The 20,225-nt window shown below is 38.2% G+C and overlaps 1 long non-coding RNA gene across 2 annotated transcripts in view; it reads left to right on the top strand.

Annotated features, from left to right (window-relative positions):
• LOC106910252 (uncharacterized) overlaps window positions 1-20,225 on the top strand; it is a 49,545-nt gene that overhangs the window by 25,645 nt on the left and 3,675 nt on the right. The window contains exons 3-4 of one of the 2 annotated variants that reach the window (XR_015762001.1): window positions 9,998-10,100; window positions 18,212-18,435. This is a non-coding gene — a long non-coding RNA (uncharacterized LOC106910252). The remainder of the gene's footprint in view (window positions 1-9,997; window positions 10,101-18,211; window positions 18,436-20,225) is intronic. The other variant, XR_015762000.1, reaches the window with a different exon arrangement.

Below are 20,225 nucleotides of genomic sequence, written 5' to 3'. Positions count from 1 at the left end.
TAATGTTTTAAGAGTTAATTTATTTGGTGGAATAACCATGAAGTTTTCAGTGGGTTATTCCATATACACTGCTCAAAAAAATAAAGGGAACACTCAAATAACACATCCTAGATCTGAATGAATGAAATATTCTCATTGAATACTTTGTTCTGTACAAAGTTGAATGTGCTGACAACAAAATCACACAAAAATCATCAATGGAAATCAAATTTATTAACCAATGGAGGCCTGGATTTGGAGCCACACACAAAATTAAAGTGAAATGTTCCCTTTATTTTTTTGAGCAGTATATATATATATATATATATATATATATATATATATATATATATATATATATATATATATATATGTAGACTTTTTCATTTAGTAATTTCTATACAATAAATTTGAATATTTTAAAAGTCATGTTTTCATTAACTTTAAGTGGAAAAATATTACAATTAACTGAAAAAAAGAAGCTTTCAAACATCCATCTCTATGTATTTAATGTGTATTATGTGATACACTTGACTTAGTGATTAAGTTCCTAATATATATGGGCTTTTAGGTAACTGGTAATTATTGAATGGGAGATAAGTTGGAATAAACTGACTTTTAGTGTAAAGATAATTTGTTTTTATAATTAAAATATTTAAGCTCACATATAGATCTATTACAATGACATTGTGACATTTACATTTTTATAATTATTGCCTTAAATTTACTGTTCATTATCACAATGTTTTATTGCACCAAAAGAAAACATATATATATATATATATATATATATATATATATATATATATATATATATATTTTTTTTTTTTATAAACATGATATAGACTGCTAACTTGTCAAATGGCTGGCAGAACGTTATTTGATACAATCCAAAAGTGTCACAAGCCGCAAAACATCATCGCTAAATACGATGATGATGATTACGTTCACATTAATACTCTGTATCCAAGCATATTAATGTGAAGTTGAGTAGAAGGAAATGTGTGGTTGTAAAAGGTGCTCAAGCAACAGGGATAATTGCCGCCTCAGGAGGATTGTGAAGCAAAGCCAGTTATAGACTGTGGGGAAGATTCACAAGGCATGGACTGTAGCTGAGACCAGTGCATCAGCCACCATCCGACAGAGTTCCCGAAGTCCTATCAGAGGTCAAAGATCATTTTGCATTTGATTTGGAAATCAAGTTCCCAGAATCTGGAGGAAGGGACAGGAGACATCCACGTTTCTGTGAAGTTCCCACAATTTGCAGGACGATGAAATCTGTTGTTGTTGACACTTAGTGTTTGCCTCTGCTGAGATGCCCAATTCAGTTTCAGTTCAGTTTATTTCCAGACCCATTCAGTATATTAGAATATAACTGAAAAGTCATTGTTTTTGGAACTTTATCACAAAGTGAAGTTAGAATATTACATGAGAGCAACAAGTTAAGGAAAAACACTCAGATGTGGGCTTAACAGCATTAGCACCTGCTGATAGGTTTTTATTTTCAAAACTAGGTGCTTTTAATCTGACAAGCATATTGAGACATATATTCCAATTTATTGAATATTTAACATCAATTCACAACTATTGCTGTCCCAATGTACTAAATAATTTTCAGAAGTATCTATTTGATAAATTCCAATCATATCTAAACTCATCTCATAAAACATTGCAATTACAGTTTATTATGCGAGTTTCAGTTGTATACCCTGAAAAAAATAAAAAAAACTTCTCCAAGATTCTGAACTGCACCTGTTTATAAGATTTTCTTTTTCAGGGAACATCTTCTGCTGATTCATTGCCTTGAGTTCAGTTTTCAGTATTCCCTATCTGGATTTATTACTTTTTAATTCAAAAATATATGTTTTTTTTTCTACCTTATTGAATATGTATTTACAGTTTTAACATCAATGATCAGCATTGACATGGAAGGAATCTTAATTTTTGCTTTCAACAATCTTTCCTTTAATAATTATTTCTTTTAAAAACAGGGGGGGAAAAATAACTCAGTTTTTTTGAAGTCCTCAGACTCCTAATTCTTGTAGCGAAGTTGTTGAGTGGCAGCAGCTCCTGCAGGAGATGAAGCTTCCCGTTGGACTTTGGAGACATTTTTTTGTGTAGAGTGCCTTTTCATGTTGTTATTGTTTGCAAGAAGAGCGGCCGCTTGTAGGAGGAAGCACTCCTGTCAACAAATTTCCAACAAAGTGCTGTAATGAATGAAAAACAAAACTTAAAGGAGAGCAGCAGACCAAACTGGGCCCAAAGCACCACTGTCACAAACACGGTCTGTGGCTGATTTAGATCATCTGTTCTCAACTCGGAGGCTTTTACTCCATCTGCCAAATATGACAGCTGCTACTGCGTCTCAATGCTCCAATCTATGAAATTAAAATTCAGACTCAATCCGCCTGCAGCTCATCATTGTGCATTGAGCTTGTGTCCAACATGACAATATTTTTGCCACGTCAATGTAATCTGGATGCTGTGGCTTAACCCTGCAGGAACCTGAAAGGCTGCTCCAAGAGTCAGATTAACTGTACTGGCTTGAAGTGTAATGGATTACCTGGATCTGTGACCGGATTACATGGATCTAAATTTACCGAACAGAATGGGAATCCTGAAATGTTTTTGGCTAAATGTGCAGAAATAGACAAGTAGTCAAGTTAGTTTTGATTAAATTCTTTGGTGCAGAGAAAATTGAATTACACAATGAGTTTTAAATAAGTTGAATCCAAACTCAGATGGCTTGTGGACCATGATACCCAGGCATGAATGATGCACATCCATCTATCATTACCTAAATCATCCATCTGTCCGTGACCAAAGCCAGCCAGCATTAGCTTCTGTTTTGAGGTTTGGACACAGAGGTAACATTTCCTGCAGGCTATTTTTGAAGAACTTAGGGGAATGCAGAGGTTATAATTGACAGACAGCCCTCCAGAGATGTCTGGGTCACCCCAGTGTCTCCCTCCAGCAGAATATGCCTCTAAGAGAGATTCCCACACGGCATCCTTATCAGATCGTCTGTCTTCAGTTGAATCCCTTCTACAAAAAGAGGTCCAGTTTAAGATAAAAAAAAATCTGTTGGAATGGCCTCAGTTTGGAGAAGCAGGGATTATTTATCACTGTGGAGCGGCAGTAACAGCTGATCACACTGAGACGGGTTCTGAAGCACAATAGAAGTTCGGTCTCACACATTTTGCATTTTATATGTGAAGGTACAGAGCAGGATGCAAATGCAGGGAGAAGAGCAGGAGGTAGGCAGATAAAAAAAAAACTTGCAAAACCTAAAAAAAATAAATAAATAAGTAAGTCTGGTCAGCAAGCAGCTCTAGTGTTCCTGGTGGAAGATGTGTTTTGGAAATGTTTTGTCATTTTTATCTTAACTTATTTCAGGATGCTGTTGTAGCTGTTTTAGTTGCGTAATCAAGTATTTAGGAATTGGTCTCTATGCATGTTGATCTTATTTTCTCCAAGGCTTACTCTGGTATTGAGCAGCCCAGAAAGATGACGACTACAATCCATAAAGCCACGTCAATAAATATAATTGATGTTGTTGGTTAAATTTTCTAAATATACTCTTCGATACTTTCAGGAAACGGCACTCTGACAATCAGTCTTTTGATCTCCCAGTATAAATGCTTTCAGCTGATTTGAATCTTACCTAAAACTTTGCCTGAAGCTCTGGATGAGACTTTAATACCCACCGAAACACAGTCGACCTGTTTCAGTGCTTCCAAAGTATTTCTGCAGACGTCCTTTGGAGCCCAGACTCTGGCACCGCGCCTCAGTCTTTGCTCCACATCTTCTGCTTTCCATGAAGGAGCAGAGCTCAGACAGACAGAGAGCAGCTGAGACAACAACAAAGAGGTTTCTGTCAGGACTTCAGGTGAGGCTGCTGTGACATGAGCTTCAGTGAGAGTCAGGTTTCTGTGCTGAGAGGAAAGCTCAGTCAGGGCTGGATTATTAAGCAGGAAAAAACGCTCCCAGTCTTCCATCTGTTTGGGTGGTTTGACTTCAGGGAGGACACAGACGATCTGTTTCTGATATCCTAACAGCCCTGATAGTTTGAGGGGATTATTTAGCATTAAACTTTCATTAAAAAAAAAAAATACAGGTTAATTTTTGATAAATAAGCATTGTGCAAAGTCCCAAAGGTATTTCTGCTCTCCAGTTGGGAATGTCTGGAATGCTGTCAAGAGATGTTTGTGTATGCAAGTGTTTATAGAATCAGTTTAAATGAAGCTTAAAGTTGGCGATTAACATGAAAAATCAAACGAGAGCTCCAGAAATGACTTGGTGGAGAAAACACACATGTTCCTGAGACACGGAGAACTGTGTGAAATTTCTTAATTTCTTGGCTACATATCATGTTTTAATTGTTTGATGCACAATATGCTTTCGATTCAGAAAAGGGGAGGAGCCAGAACCATGATAATTTGTGTGTCATGGAAAGTTGGAACCTATATGCGATCAATCAGAACTAAATCCCAGCCTGTTGGTTTGATAGATTTTCTGAAGAGATTTAAATCTACATTTAACTGAAGTTTTCAGTTAAAATTACATTACTTATTTTTACCATTTGCCTGACTGTTTCTAAAAGAGAGAATTCAAGGATGAGGATAAAGGTTTTCCCTCAAACTGTGCCTTCCAGAAGTTTCATAATTAGCTTTCAGGGACTGGACTTGAAGCAGGCCTGCCTCAGAAAATCCTATCTGTTGGTGTGAAAACGTATCGGTTTGACTGGGCTTCAACTGCTGAAAATATTGTCCACTTAGTGCTCATGTTGGGCAAGACTGCTTCATTCCAGAAGCTGTTGAATTATTTCTTTACACAGGAATTTCTAATAACATCCAGAGATCATTTGAATAGATTCAGTTCCAGGATTGAAAGTATATCTGAACTCTCATGATTAAGCTGGACCTTTGCTTGAGAAGCGTTTGCTCAAGAGGACATTTGTCTGTTGTTTGTGTGAAACGTTGTTTACCGCCACCTGCTTCATGTGGGTTTTTATCTGCGTAGGAAAACACAAAGTCAAAGTCTGCTGAAGGTTCGTCACTTCACACGTCGCTCCTTTGTGAATTTAAATCAGATTTCATCATGTTTTACACTCCAGCATAAATTCTTTGTTAGATCTGGTCTCCATCAGCTCCCGGGCAGATCATGGCTTGCATCATGTCTCCATCGTCAGCAGGCATCAAAGCAGCTTCCTGCAGAGACGTAGTGAAGGTTGCTCTCAGCTAAAAAGAGCTTTTCTTTGTGTTTTAGATGAAATGTTTTAGGGGTAATTTTTTTTTATGCATTTTTATCATCAGGTCCACATCTCTACAGGTGTTTTCTGCATGGTCTTTATGTTACCTGATGAACAGGCTGAAAACCCCAGGCCAGAATCCAAAAACTAAAGTATTTATGATGATGAAGGATAGGCTGCAGGAATGGCTATCCAGCTAAAATTGTTTGATCTGAATGAATGGAGGTAGAAAAACTGTTTTTTGATTACATTTTTGCGTTATGCTATCGCCTCGCTCTGAATGAAATGCTATTATGTTGACAACAGTTTTCTTTGCGGGTCTCTCAACTCATCAGCAGATCCAGCTGTCTGTCTTCCTCTTTCGCACTGCGACTCTAAACAGCCTAGTGACTGATGCTCAAAACAGCTGTACTCAAGGCGTAAAACCAATTTGTGCTTTCATTATGTACTGGCGGTTTGGACAGGATGATACTCCTCTTTGTCTGATGGCAGATTGATGGCTGCTCCTCTCCTTCAGATGGATTATAAAGGAAGAGCTCAGATGCCAGAAAATATTTAGTCCTGACTGAAGCTTAAATGTCTCCAAGCGATGATAGGGGTCCTGTGCCATTAATTCACGAGTCCTATATGACCCCAACGTACATCTGAGAGGAACATTAAAAGGACAGCTTAATGCATCAACATTAATTTCAGTTTCTTTTTATTTTTATTTTTTCAGGGCAATGACAGATTGAGAAGACGGTGTTTTTAAGTTTGAAGAAACTTTGGTTCAGTGGGGCGGATAGTTGCAACCAGAGAATTGTGGGTTCGAGTCCAGGCTCCTCATCAGCCGCATGCTGAACTCCACTTTACCCTGCACACATGAGTACGAATGTGTAAATATAGAATTGCCATTGATCATTAGTTACCATGGTAACAAACCCAGGTGAGATGTGAAATATCAGGGCGATAATGAACCTTGGAAACTGAACCTGAAGCGACCTTAAAAAACCATAAATCCTTCTTATAGCCGAATATTTTGAAGAAAAGTTCTGCTCTCCTTTACATTTAGCTAAACCAGATATATTTGTTCACTACATAAAAGACAAACCTTCCGTCTGACTGATTTTTGAGATTAGTTGGGTTCATGAGAATTATTTCTATATGCTGAATGACAGGAGATGGATTTATGTCCCGGAGAACAAAATGTTTTAATGTGAACAGTATGAAACAAAAACAGAAGGTGTTGTTAAGATACTCTCCAAAGCTATTAAGAACGTCATTATCCACAGAGAAATAAATCCGGTACCAATATGGGCTGAAGTGCCACTCAGAAAGAAAATAAACCATTACAGCAAAATCAGCATAAAAGCTTAGATTATTTTTCAGCTGAAAAAAAGACCTTGCTTTCAGGAAATATGTCCTGTGGGCTAATGAAACTGAGGAGCTGGATGAAAAACGGGGGACGGGGCAGCCTGCCTATTCCAGCTGTGAAGTACTGGGAATCATGTGTTGGTCTTTTGCTACAGGATGGATTGGTGCACTTTGCAAAAATAGCTGCAACATCAAAACATTGACCAGAAAGTTAAAGCATGGGAGTAAAAGATTCTTGCGGAAGAACACTGAAACGTTTGACCCAAGTCGTATAATTTCAAAAGCAATTCGACCAAAATTCTCAAACTCATTGTTGTGGAATTAAGCAGGGAGAAACAGTTTTGAAAAACTTTTTTCAGTTCTATTTTATCTTTATAATGTTATAAGTAAGATAAAATACACCCATTTCCATTAATAAAGTGCAGCAGCATGAACACGCAAAAGAAAAGCTAAAATGTTTCCTCTTTGTCCATCTCTCTTTCACTTCCTTATTGAGCAACATTTAAATCTCTACAGAGAGCTGGACTCAAGTTCAAGTTTGTAATATGAAAAACAGTCTTTTTAAACAAAACGATCTCCAAAAACTTAATGTAACTCATGGATCACTCATTTGTCATTTAGTTGCTGATTGATATAATGAAAGGTTGGAGCAGTAGTGCTTAAAAACCGTCTCATGGTGCTGGACCCGGTTCTCCTCCAGGGGAGCAAAGAACTGAAAACATTTTCCACATACTAACGCACCACAGATGTTGAATGAGAGGAAAACAAAATTACAACAGGTGGGAAGTTCAGAGCCCCGCAAAGAACAACGAGGAACTTCAGCTGCTGAACTTCCTGAGCATGTGGAGGCATCCTCCGAAAAAGAAAAATATCCGATTAAAAAATGAGTAGACATGAATGTAGAAGGACCTTTCATTGAAACACTTTAGCTTGAACGTAAGCTGTAGTTTGAACAGGGGAGAAAGCTTTCAGACAAAAGCAGCCGCTGCTGAGGAAGACCTCCAAACAAGAAAGAATTGCTTGAATATTTTGTTCTTCAGAGTTGTGTTTTTGTCAGAACTTATTTTCTTTAAGTTTCAGTTTTTGTCTCTTCTGCCTTCTATTCTGCGTTTTTCTCCAGCTTCCCTGATCACCTCCTTGATAACAATGCCACCACCTGCTCTGATTCTCTTTACCTCACCTGCAGCCACTTCCCTAATCAGCCTCCCTGTCAGATATATGCTTCACCCCCCACAGATGCTCGCTGTGTTGTTTATTTGGCCTTGTTTGTTTCATACGAGCTCCGATTTCAGCAGAACTTTCAGATTTAGTTTATTTAAACTTTTTGTTTCAAAAACTTCTTCCCTCCTGCATGTAGCATCCACATCCTCACGTTTCTAACATGTTTTGTCACTTCTAGTATTCTTTTTTTTAAAATCTTTTAATGAAATGTTATTCTGTTTCAATATATCAGATGTCACACATTTAGGATGTCATGTTAAAGATTTAACCTGTTAAATCTGGATTCTTCATATATTTTTAAAGCTATAACATCACTTTATTCATTGTATCTAAGAAGATTCAAGAGTGGATAAATGTTTCCATTTAGTTGCGCTCTATTAGGTTGCTAACCAACTCTTCCACCTAACGCTTTACTTGAATTTCATAGCTCAAAAGGCTCCATTCATCATGCCTGGCCGGTAAACAGAAATATTTAAGCACAGCCAAAGCTCAACTTACTCTCCGGTAGGATTTTCTCCCTATTTAAACAGAATTTAAACACCTCACACAGCACACATCTATACTCAATAGTTTCTCAGATTTATAGGTCCTATGGCTGCTTGCATCCAGCACCAAATTCCTTAAGAACATAAAACCAAATGGATTACCTTTTGATTGGTCCTTCTTGGACGGCGTTCTTGGTCCAGCACCAATATTCTGGTCTTCTGCCATTCAAGGCTAGCTGGCTTGGCATCCATTCCAACAAAAACACACATTTCAGTATTTTGATTAAATAAGTAATAATATTGTAACACTATAAAAATAGACCTGGACAGCTATTAGTGAATCAAAAAAAAATAAAAAAAATAATCCTCTTTTGATGAAATTGGGTGACAGAAATTTATACAATGTGTTGATTTTTAACAACTAAAATACACACATTATATTTTTAGATATGCTGACAGCAGAATCTTCTGGATAACACATTACAGCTGTTCTGGCTTCAGATGGAGATTCTGTGTTAGTGGACAGTTGATGGGACAAATTGTGTCAGGAAGGTTAACAGAAAGCTATTGACACATTTAGTACTTTGCTACATTGCTGGAGTCTGTACTGGAATGCTTTGTCGGACTTAATATTGCAATTCTTTTAACCACTGCAGGAAAAATGCAGTTAAGTTGGCTTTTTTTTTTTTTTTCAGTTTACACTTACAGTGGGTCTTTGTAACTTTACACAGAAACAACAGAATTAATGCAACTGCAACTCAAATATTGCCTAATGACCTGGTAATATTATTTAATCTCTTACATTGCTTTGTCATTGCTTCACTCACCTCAAGATGCTAGATGCCTGAGAACAGGAAGTGAAACAGACAGAAGTGATGAGACATTTTTTACTGTCTTATTAATTTAGCTAAAAAAAATATCGGATCACTTAGGAGTTCTTGAAACTTTATTCCCAAGTGGTTAGTCAGTCCTTTTAATAACATTTTAAAAAGTGACATGAAAGAAATGTAAAGTGATGCCTAAAAACATAAAATACACATCACTGGTTCCAGGATACATGCACTGTTCAGAGAGTTCACATCAAAAGTCACACACACACACACAGCAGCACTTGGTCTTTCACAATATCCTGTTCTTTTCTCAACTTTGAGCTAAACAAGAATCAATCTGTGTGTCCTGATGTTCATTTAACTAAATATTATACCAAATAAATTGTTCCAATAATTTATGTAGCAAGTTGTAGCTCTAAATACTGAAGGTTGTTGCTCCAGTATCTTCTCAAAAGTTGTAATTTTCTTATTAAAAACACATTTTATGTCAGACAATAAACTGCTGGTTGAACTGGTCACCTTCCCGAGTCATACTTAATATTGAATGAAGTCTTGGGAATTTCTTCTACCTTTATATCTCAAAGTTTTTACCGACTTTGAAGAAACTTGTTTCCTTCAACTTTGCTCTAAACAGTCCTGGACTATGCTTTTGTTCACCCAAGCTATAGATGAATCTGTGCTGAGAGGAAATACATAGGGTTTTCCACAGTGACTGGTTGTGGGTTTGGACTCTTGGGTCTGTTGTTTCTTTAGGAAACACTTCTTCCTTGTTTGCTTGTGGGAGATGCAGCAGTACTGAGCGACAAGAAGCAATTTGGATGAAAATGCAGCTCAGCTCTTACATTGTTATCTCGTATGTTGTTCTTATATTCCCGTAGGATACCAGTGTGTGAAACAAGCCTTGTGCCGTATTGTGAGGAGGTGGAAGAGAAAGTAGTGCTGTCTGTGAGAAGAAGGTCAGATGGCGGAAGAAGGTCAGAGGTGAAAATAACAGAAAGGTGTTTCCCATCAAAGGCCTGGCTGCAGCAGAGAGATGCAGCTGTTTACTGAATGTCTTATGAAGTTGGTAACATAATCTCAAGATGCCCGTTTCTAAAAGTTTTGAATTTTTTAGCAAAAAGTTTGCAATATCTTTTTTGAAATCATTGTTTTTGGATTTCCTTTAGACATTTAAGTAGAAAACGCTGAACTGTTCATCACTCTTTAAAATATGTTTTCACCTGCTCATTTTATTTGTAACTTCGATCCAATAATGTACATTCCTTGAATACATTCAAGTAAAAGTCATGGTTTGTATTTAAACAGGCAGTTTTCAAAGGTGGTATAATATTTGCAAATGCTTGTGCAGTAATAAGTTACCCAAGTTTAAAGATACATCCTCCTGCTGCTGTTTAATGTTCATTTAACTCTGAAAATCATTATATATACACACCTTTCTGCAAAATTTTATGAATAATTAAATTAACATGTACTTGATATATAGAAATATTTATTGGTAAATTGTCAATGAATTCAGGTTGTATAAGGGGTCCCACTAAAGCATTTCAATGGGGTTAGGGTCTGATCTTTGACTACACCATTTCAACACCTTGATTCTTTTTGTTTCAACTATTCTGTTATAGATTTGCTGCAGGATTTGAGATTATTTTCCTGTTTCAGACGTCCAACAGATGTCCTCCCATTCATAAATTGGTGTACTGAGATCATGGTAGAAGTTCAGATGATGAATCCTCCACTACCAAGCTTAATAGTTGATATGAGGCATTATGTTTGTTTTTTTTCTCCAGACCAGGTCCTAAGATTATGACCAAACATCTCAACTTTTGTCTCATGTGTCCAAAGGACAATGCTTCAGATGTTATGTGGTTTATCCATATGCATCTTAAACTAAGTGGTGCTGCCACTGAGGCCCGAAGAGGAGACAAAGCTCTTTGTCATTTTTTGTAATTTCTCTGACCTTGGGGAATATTTTCTGCAGTATTTACCCCCTCAAAGCTTGCCGCTATCAGCTTTCTTTTTGTTTTCCAGTTGTGAAGAATTTTTCTCATACATTATAGGATGACAGAGTTCAAATATTTTGGAATTAAGATTATAAAACATCCCGATATTGATGAACAGCAACAGTCAATAGTCATCATGCACACATTCGGTTTCCCCTCTACAATCCTACAAATACAGCAGGGTTAGATTTAGGTTTTCACTTAGTTTCTCTATTTTCACTTCATTGTTGAAGAAAACATGGAACTGTGGTGATTTTTTTACACTTATAAAACATTTTAGAACCAGTTCAGTACCACATTTGTTTTAGTGAATCTTAATATTTAAACACTACAATAGAACAAGAACTTGCTTTTTTCTTTTTTTCATATTTCTTTTACCTTTTTTTTCCCCTTTGGAACATTAATATTTTACCTGCTCACTCTGCTTGTTGCCCACTACATTGTAAGTTTTTTATGATCTTTTGATGCTCAGACTGAATTTTAAAAATCACCTTTTTCTTCAGGTTACATTAATAGTCTCTAACTTTTCCAGCACCACTAATGTGAAGTGCATTACTTTAAAATGACTCAGGGGGGTTGTTCTATATTTGAGCCAGAGTATCAAGGTTTAAAATTATACATTCCTGGTTGTATTAATCCCTTAAGCCCTCGGCTGTTTTTTTAAACTTTCACCTGGAAAAACATCGTCGGATTCGGTCTGTAACTGCTCCACAACTTCTGAGGCAAAATGAACAACCTCAGGCTGAAATGATAGGAGACACTCCTGATACACAACAGGAACAAACCTGTTTCTGAAGGCAAAAACTGCAGTCAATTTTTATTGTTGTTAGCGTCTTAAAAATGACAACTGAGCAGCATCTGCATGTATTTAGAGGACAGATTTTGAAACAGACTGCAGGAAGTTTACTGTTGCTTGGGCCATTATTTGCACATAAAAAACAGCATTTCTGTACTTGTGATCTATAAAAACTGCTCTGACGATGAGCTGATTATAAAATAGGTGATCAGAAAAGAACAACATCAAACTATCATCTGAAAAATCTGCTGCAGCACCTAAAATGATATCCATGTTGATGTTCTCTTCTTTTATCTGCTGAAATGCTGCAGATGTTAGGCTGTTCAGGTAATTCTGTGTGTTTGAGCATCCTCCTTGTTTCAGTTTAAGGTTTGATTAGGAGTCAGAACATGTCATTAAGTCTTTTTACTGCCTGTTACTGGCAGAAGATGACCACAGAATATTAAATGGGAACAATAAAGAACAACCGAGGCAGCTCTCGCAGAAAACTCACACACTCAGGACCTACAAGATGAATTGAACAAATAAGAATCCACAGAAATACAGTCCCACAGATGCAGAGTGTAGAATATCAGGATATTGGCTGCTCTCTGCTCAGATTTATGGAGGCCAATTGAATGATCCTGAGTAGTGAGAGAGTGTATTTTGGCAGGGCTCAGCTGCAGCCTCCCGGCCAACACACACTTCCACATATTAACCGGAAAAGTCAGTGGAAGGCCTCCTAAGCAAATACAGAATGAAAACAATATCCATTAAAGCGGTGGCTGGTTCAGCCTAAGTCAGAGCGGCTCTGAAAGCAGCACCGAGTGACGAGCTGTCATCACTCAAACACATGGTTCCCTTAGTTTGACCAAATCTCCTCTACTATGCAGGAAGCATGTTTCGGATCATCTCTTGGATCTCCTATAAATTGGAACTTGGACGTCTGAACAGGAGTATGGTCTTTATTATCTCCTACAGGCTTGATGTACTGACTAAAACTGAGAACCTTCAGAAGACGTGCGCCTGGCTGAAAATCATCTAGGTTTTCATCCTTGAGGCTACTAAGACTTTGAAACACAGTACAAGGCTCCACTGTACCCTTGAATAATAAACTGTGAATAGTGGTTTACTAGTCATGGATTCTCCTATTTGTGGATTATTTCCATAGATGGTTTTGTAGCGTATATCTAAAATATTTTAAAGAAGAAATGCAGCTTGGACAGCTAAAATGCCTTGGTGCAGCGCTACTTGACATACTAGCGTTTGCAAATCCACCAATCAAGGAGCACCATTTATTTTCCTTGGCACTGATTGGCTGTACCAGAGTTGTCCCAGAACCTCATATTGTATGCTTTTATAGAAAATAGAAAAATAAAAATAAATAATATATATATATATATATATATATATATATATATAGAGAGAGAGAGAGAGAGAGAGAGAGAGAGAGAGAGATGTAAAAACTATACAAGTGGACATAAATTCACATTTATTTATAAAACACGTTTAATTTAACAATTTGTTTGACCAGTGCTGTATACCATGAAAACAAATCAAAACATAGATAGTAATAAAATATAGCAAAAAGTATGTCCAATAAAATGGATATTCATTTCCAACAAATGGAAATGAATGACCCAAACTATGTGAAAAGCCAGTGAGGACAGATGGCAAGTGAAGCATGTCTGGTATTTAATGGAAACCTGTTCCATGATGTTGGAGTTAAACCCAAGGTCAGGATAAAATAATGTCTGATAATGACACTAATTTCAATCCAAATTTTTATGTGTGTTTTATTGAGTTTCACATGTGATTCTGCGTGGTAAAATAGAAAATAAACAGAAGCAGAAAAACTTGGAGTATGATCATTTAAAACATATCAGAATACAAATTCAGATGGATCTAAAATCCATCTGTGACCAGTTTAAATGGTGAATGATGTTTTTGCTGTAAAGTATTGCTAAGCTATGTTGATAAAACCAGGATGTTTTTTTTTTTCCTCATCACTCCCTGTCTCCACATTACTGTTCCAGTCAATGGAGATTTTCTGTGTGAATTTTACAAACACTGTTCATACAAATTTCATGGCAAACTACAACTGTTCTTATATTTCTTATTATTTATTTATTTTTGGTGATCAAGCATAAGTAACTGCAATTTATGATTGCTACTTGCCTAGCTGGAATATCCTGAAATTGTCTCCCATGAGGCTGACAAGGAGGAAACTGTCCCTGCAATCATCTCTGAGCATCTTCCTCATATCAGACATACAGAAAGAATAGATCATTGCAGTTTTCTTGCAGCAAGAAACACAAAGAATCCTGCATGAAATATAGCGGAGCTGCTGTTGCTGCGCTGTGATATCTTCTCAGAATTTATGCAAGTATTTACGAGACATTGCATCATTTTGTTCATTTCACACATGAGCAGTAAAAGAGCATTTTTTGGCACCTCTGCCAGAGACAGACCCAAGTTTGGGTGTCCTAATAAAGGAAGAATTATTTAGCTGGCACTGGCAGTGCTGATTGAGACTTGAGCTTTAATTAAAGATTTCATGCATCCCAGTTTCTGGCAGACGTTGCCGCTTCCTCTGTTTCTGCTTCAGTTCCTGCCAACGTCTTTTCAAACGCAAACCTCCAGTCGTCTGTTGAACTCATCCGGGGACATGCAGGAGAAATGAGTTCAGTCACACAACTTCATGTCTTCCTCAGCCTGTCTGTGATGCCAGGGTTTCCAACCTACAGTCATTGAGAAGAGTCAGTGAAAGGCCACAGTGTTGCTGGCAGCTGCAGCGACTCTCAAAAGGCCACATTACAGGAGTCTCAGCCTGTTTTGTGCAACTACGCACTTTATAGAGCAAAGGGAAAAGTGAAATAAGTTGAGATATGAGAAGCCGTAAAAGCAAAAAAGTACAAAAAAGAAAGGTAGTGTGCACATAAAATGCTGTCAGGTTTTAATTTTAACTGCAAATTGTTGGTACCAAACTGAAACACACTTTAAAAGACTCTAACATATTTGAATCTCTAATAAGAAACATGTCAAACAGAACACTAATAAATAGATAAACAGTTTGGTTAAGCCACCAGCATCATTTCCCCATAGAAACCATGGACTCACCTGTTGCTGAACTCTGCATGTTTTGCAGCCAGTCCTGTCATTTCTGTCCTGCACAGCTGTAATTGCAAAGTGCATCAGTCAGAAACAATTTGCTCTGAACATCTCAGTGACTCAGTGATGTGGAAGCTGAGTGCGTGTGTTGAGCAGCGGTAGAGATTAACTGATTAGTACAGCAAACAATTTTTGGTCTGAACTAAGCTTCCTCCAGCTCCTCTCCAGCCTGAAGAGACGCTGAAGTGCATCACACAGCTGCGTGGTGCACAGCTACGGGACATCTATCTAGTCACGCTGTGTCCTTTCCTCGTTCCTCCCTTTTGCTCCAGGTGACTTTTAGTCAGTTACCTTTTCTTTCAGTAATGTCTAATTGTTTTTTAGTTTAAGTGTTCGGTAATCTTGGCTGCCCTCTGCAGAAGAAGCCGCTGTAATCCAGCGAGACGCTGAACAAATTTCTAAAGTCAGTCTGAAACTTGCCTGCAGTTACAAATGTATTGGTGGAATGATTCAGTATTTGGGAAACCCTGGTTACTGTTACCAAATCCCGTTTTAAATCATTCTTTATTCGATAACTCTTGATGCAAAATAAGTTGAATAAATCTCTCTAATCAAGTTAACGATGTAATAATTAACCGTTATTAAGTAATCGTTAAATTTTGGAATTGTTTTGTAATTTCCTTTCCTGCATTAAGACTGAAAACTTGATGCCATTATTCAAAATTTCGATGTGAGTGTAACATGTGGACGGATTTTAAGGTGGGTGTAGAGGGTGGGCGTGTTTAATTTCTTCATCCTAATCAGTGAATCTTTTATAGTTTTTCCACCTAAAACACAAGTCTGATGTTTTTCATATCATATTCTCTGCCGCTCAAGTCGCCTGTGGACTTCAAAGACAGTAAAAACCTTTTAACAAACCATAAGATCTGCCTGCAACAAAAACCCTAAGCCACTAAAGCCTTAAACTTGGAGACAAAAAGCAGGTCAGAGATGTAGAAAAAGAATCCCTGCTGCTCTGTTGGTCTCAGATTTTAACCTGAAAGGAAGAAGTACTCCTTCAGCCAGAATACATCTCACATTATTTATATAAGTGGGGAAAAAAACCCCACAGAAACCATTTGAGCTTGGTTTTCCAGTGGTGTGCTCCCCTTGCATTTTTGAGTGCTGCCTTGGGGGCAGAACTCTCTTTAGAGGCTCTCCACATTCAGGACAAGTAACTGGCCCAAAGCATGAGAGGAGAGACTGTGGGCACAGAGCAGGTGGCGGTAGTGGGTTTGTTTAGGAGCTATCGGAGTAGCTACGCATTACATGGTACCCTGCTTGTTTTCTGGGAAATCAAGAAAAGGAGTTCCTGATTTAGAGTCAAACATCGGCAGGGAGCAACAGGGAAGTTCTTAGATTCCTGCAGGATAAGAAACAAAAGCAAAACAAATAATCTGTGATGAAGGTGTCCAAAACATAGTGAATTATCTTGTCTGAAAGTGTAAAGTAATTAAAAATGTCCAATACATCTGCTTTGATCTCGGACTTGATAAAACATGTTGGACCAGCAGCAGATGACACGGCTCATAAACCCTTTACTGACTGGATGTTTCAGCCTGAAGCAGGACCATCTTGTTTTCTGTCCCTCCTCATTCTTCTCCCAGACACTAAGACAAAATAAAATGCAGAATACATGTTTTTCTTTACTTCCATCCGAGAAGAGGACTTTGGATAATTGAACAGCAGTTTATGTGTTCACTTTCGCTCAGGTAGATGTTATACTGATGCTGGTTCTGAAATAACTTAACACAACAAATGTAAGACTTTTGGATCACATTCTCAGTGTGGTGGTTCAATAAGAAATGACTCCGCTCACAGTCAACTCCTTCTGAGGTTTTGCTTTGTTTTCCGCTCAAGGTTCTGAATATCCCTGTTGGTCATGCACCTCTTTCCGCCACACTTCTTCCTTCCACTCAGCTTTCCGGTAATGCCCTGAAATACAGCGCTCTCCTTGCGTATATCTCTGCAGTGCTCTTTGAGACACAACTGTGTTTTGGTTATTTAGTCAAACATCTTTTTCTGCGTGACTCCTCTGATGTGTTCAACAGCTCCATGGATTTGTATTCACATCAGCCGAAAGCCGGAGCTTTCCTCGTGCAGAGGATAATTTCACTTGTACATCATGTTATTTCCAGCTCCTGTCCAATTTATCATGAGCATCCAGCACTATGACCTTATATAAGATGGAAAAAAAAGAAGAAAAAGAAAACCATCAGTTTCCCCTTTAAAGTTTCCATGATAGGTGGTTGTTGTTTTTATCCAGACTTGGAAAACTGTGGATTTACAGAGGAGTAGAATAATAAAGATGTCCCATCTGTGTGCTGTTAAAGTGCGGTGAGATCATTCTAGCCCTGAGGTGGGGTTCTGAGTCTGTTATTTCACTGAAGGAGGTGTTCATTTCACAGGACATCCAAACATAAATCATTCCTCTTTCCGAGCGGCTCTGCAGCTCAGACACCTCAGCTCAAAGTGTTTGACTGAAGCTGCGCGGAGCTGCTGGAGATTTTCCTCAGCAAGTCCTTGGAATTCTTTTTGCTGTTCCATTAATAATCCAGCACAGCCGGAGGGGCTGGGCGCGCATGTTCTGGTCAAGGACAGGAAAACTACTGCTGAAGGTGTTCTTAAATATTTTAATGTTGGCCAGAATGGGGGGGAAATAATAAGACTGCAGCTTAATGCTCCGGTTTATGATGCTGGTGAAAGAGGAAGCTGGGGGAACTTCAGAAGTTCACCCACAGATGCTCAGTCACAGGAATAGTGAATTTAAAGTAACACTGATCACAACCGGTGGCAGAACTACACTGTTTAATAGTCAATTTTTTTGTTTTTGCCAAGTTTTTTGGCACGAAATGAGCTTTTCAGGAAGTTGCACAAAACCCATCTGATATAATCTTCATGGCCACAGCTTTGAATGCATTTTCTGTTCTGATTCAGCTGGAGAATAAATAATTGAGGCAGCTCCTTCAATCTAAACGAAGACTCAGTGATGGAATCTCTGACTTTATTCCAGCGTGGCCGATTCCCATGAAGAGTAAGGCATGGGTTGAACTGAGACTGAGAAAAGGGCAAAATCCTTTCTGCCAGATGAGTTGATTGGGTTTCCAGGGAATCTGGGGTCGGTAGATGGTGGTTTGTGTTTATGATTCCACTCTCTTTTCTTCCAGACCGTGATGAGACGGACGGTGCAGCGCTGGATGACGGACAGGTGGGAGAACTTGGTGATGGGATGTGGAGGATCGAAGGGACAGCCAGAGGAGTGGGAGGAGATTGACGGAGGAAATGCTTTGATAAGTTCACCAGAAAACTTTGAGGACAAAGAGGCAGAGAGAATGGATCCAGAAGGAATTCAAGAATTGGAAAGGTTTCCTCAGAAGGAGGACAACGAAAGGTAAACATCCTCTGAAGCTTCCTCCCACGGCAATCTGATAGCGCCAATGTCTGCACACGCCTGTTAAAATGCCGGGCTTTGTGACATAAATCAGAAATATTTCCAGGTTTAATGTGACATTTATCCTGTACAACAAAAAAAAACAAGCATATCTTTTTGAGGGAGATGTTCACAAAAATCTCAATGATTCCATTTTACAAAGAGTTGAGCACCAAATTATGTTCTGTATTTGCCTTGTCACTATACATTAAGGCCAAACCTGTTATTTCTATTATATTTTTATTGGCATGTTTACAGCCTCTTGGGTTTTGAAAGTTAAAATCTTGTTTTGTGAACCAAGGGATAAGAATGTAGGAGGAGGGGGAAATCTGTTTGGTGTGTACATTTAACCCGATTGCAGTTAAATATAATTTTCTACTAGTTCAAATTGTAAGCATGAATCAAAAATTTGCATACAGACATTTGTACAATTTTTGAAGTCTGTTAATGGAAACATGGATTCGGTCAGAACAGAGGTTGGAAGTATTAAGATTTGTAAATCAAGTAGAAAGTTTCCGTCACGTCTTAAAGTCGTCTTCACCGTTAAATGAGGCAGATTCTCACTGATTGCTGATCAGCTCTAATCACTGATCGCAGCATATTTAGCACAAACAGCTCATAGGTTTTAGAAACATCCAGCCTTCCACTGAACGTCTCTTTGTGAATGTTGTTTAAGTCTGCAGGAAGACAGAAGGTCTGCCTCTACAGGTAGTGTAATCAGGATAAAATTCATGTAATCAGAGGGAATATTTTTGCACCGAGCTTCAAACGGTGACTGATGGATATGACTGAGACCAAAGCTCCTCAGTTAAGAAGCCAGCAGGGTTCAGTTTCCTAAGGCCAAATTAGCATTTAAATGAACTTTGAACAAAGAGTCTGCTGGCGTGAATGAATGGATCTGAACCTGCACAGGGGCTCACCTGGCAACTCGACCCATTCATCTTCCTCGCCTCCATCAGGGGGTGGGGATGACATCGGATGGTGGTGACAGGTGGAGGTGTCTGTCCAGCCCAACTCACTGGTTCAAAAAGAGTTGGTTTGCCCACAACAGGACCGGACCCAACAGCCCGATCACTGTGGAGGGACAGTTCAGATCGCTTATTCAATGACCGTGAGGATAGGATTCACTTCCCAGCTTCTGCTGTCATCCATAAATAAAACTTCATTTAACACTCTGTGGCCTGTAAACACACCCCACACCCATGCATGTAATTTTCCTTGTCACAAACACAAGTCCGTACCCCTGGGAGCCGGTGGAAGTCCCATGGCTACATATTTCACAGAACTCTGAGGAAAATTTACAATAAAGTCTCCTTTTTTTTAGACAAATAATTTATTTTCTCTTCTCTGCTGAACCTGTAAAAGAAGATAAGTGGAAAAGCCACAGCTGTTAAAGAAGTAGTTTCGGATTACTCCCACAATCCAGGACAATATTTATGCTCCATATTGACTCTGGTCTTTATCCATAATGTATGCAGTAAATAAATAATCATCCAGGTTGGTGGCTGCTGCCGACTTCCTACTGATGGGGAAATACCAGCATGAAGTCAGAAGAAAAATAACTCTTTCTTTTGGTGTGTGTCTGCTCTGCATGGAGTAAACAGACACCAAAACATTATATGCTTGACTCTTCTGATGATTTTACCGTATGAGCTAAACTCCTGCTTTATTATTTTTTTTTTTAGTTAAAGCTCCAAGGGCCTTTATTAGAACCTTTAACTTTGAAATGATCATTGCTGTTGTTTAGTTGA

Source organism: Poecilia mexicana, unplaced genomic scaffold (genome assembly GCF_051168715.1).
Source record: "Poecilia mexicana isolate PSO_F unplaced genomic scaffold, ASM5116871v1 scaffold_22, whole genome shotgun sequence".
Taxonomy (NCBI): domain Eukaryota; kingdom Metazoa; phylum Chordata; class Actinopteri; order Cyprinodontiformes; family Poeciliidae; genus Poecilia; species Poecilia mexicana.
Note: the sequence above shows the minus strand (reverse complement) of the source record. Positions and strands in the feature narration are given on the sequence as shown.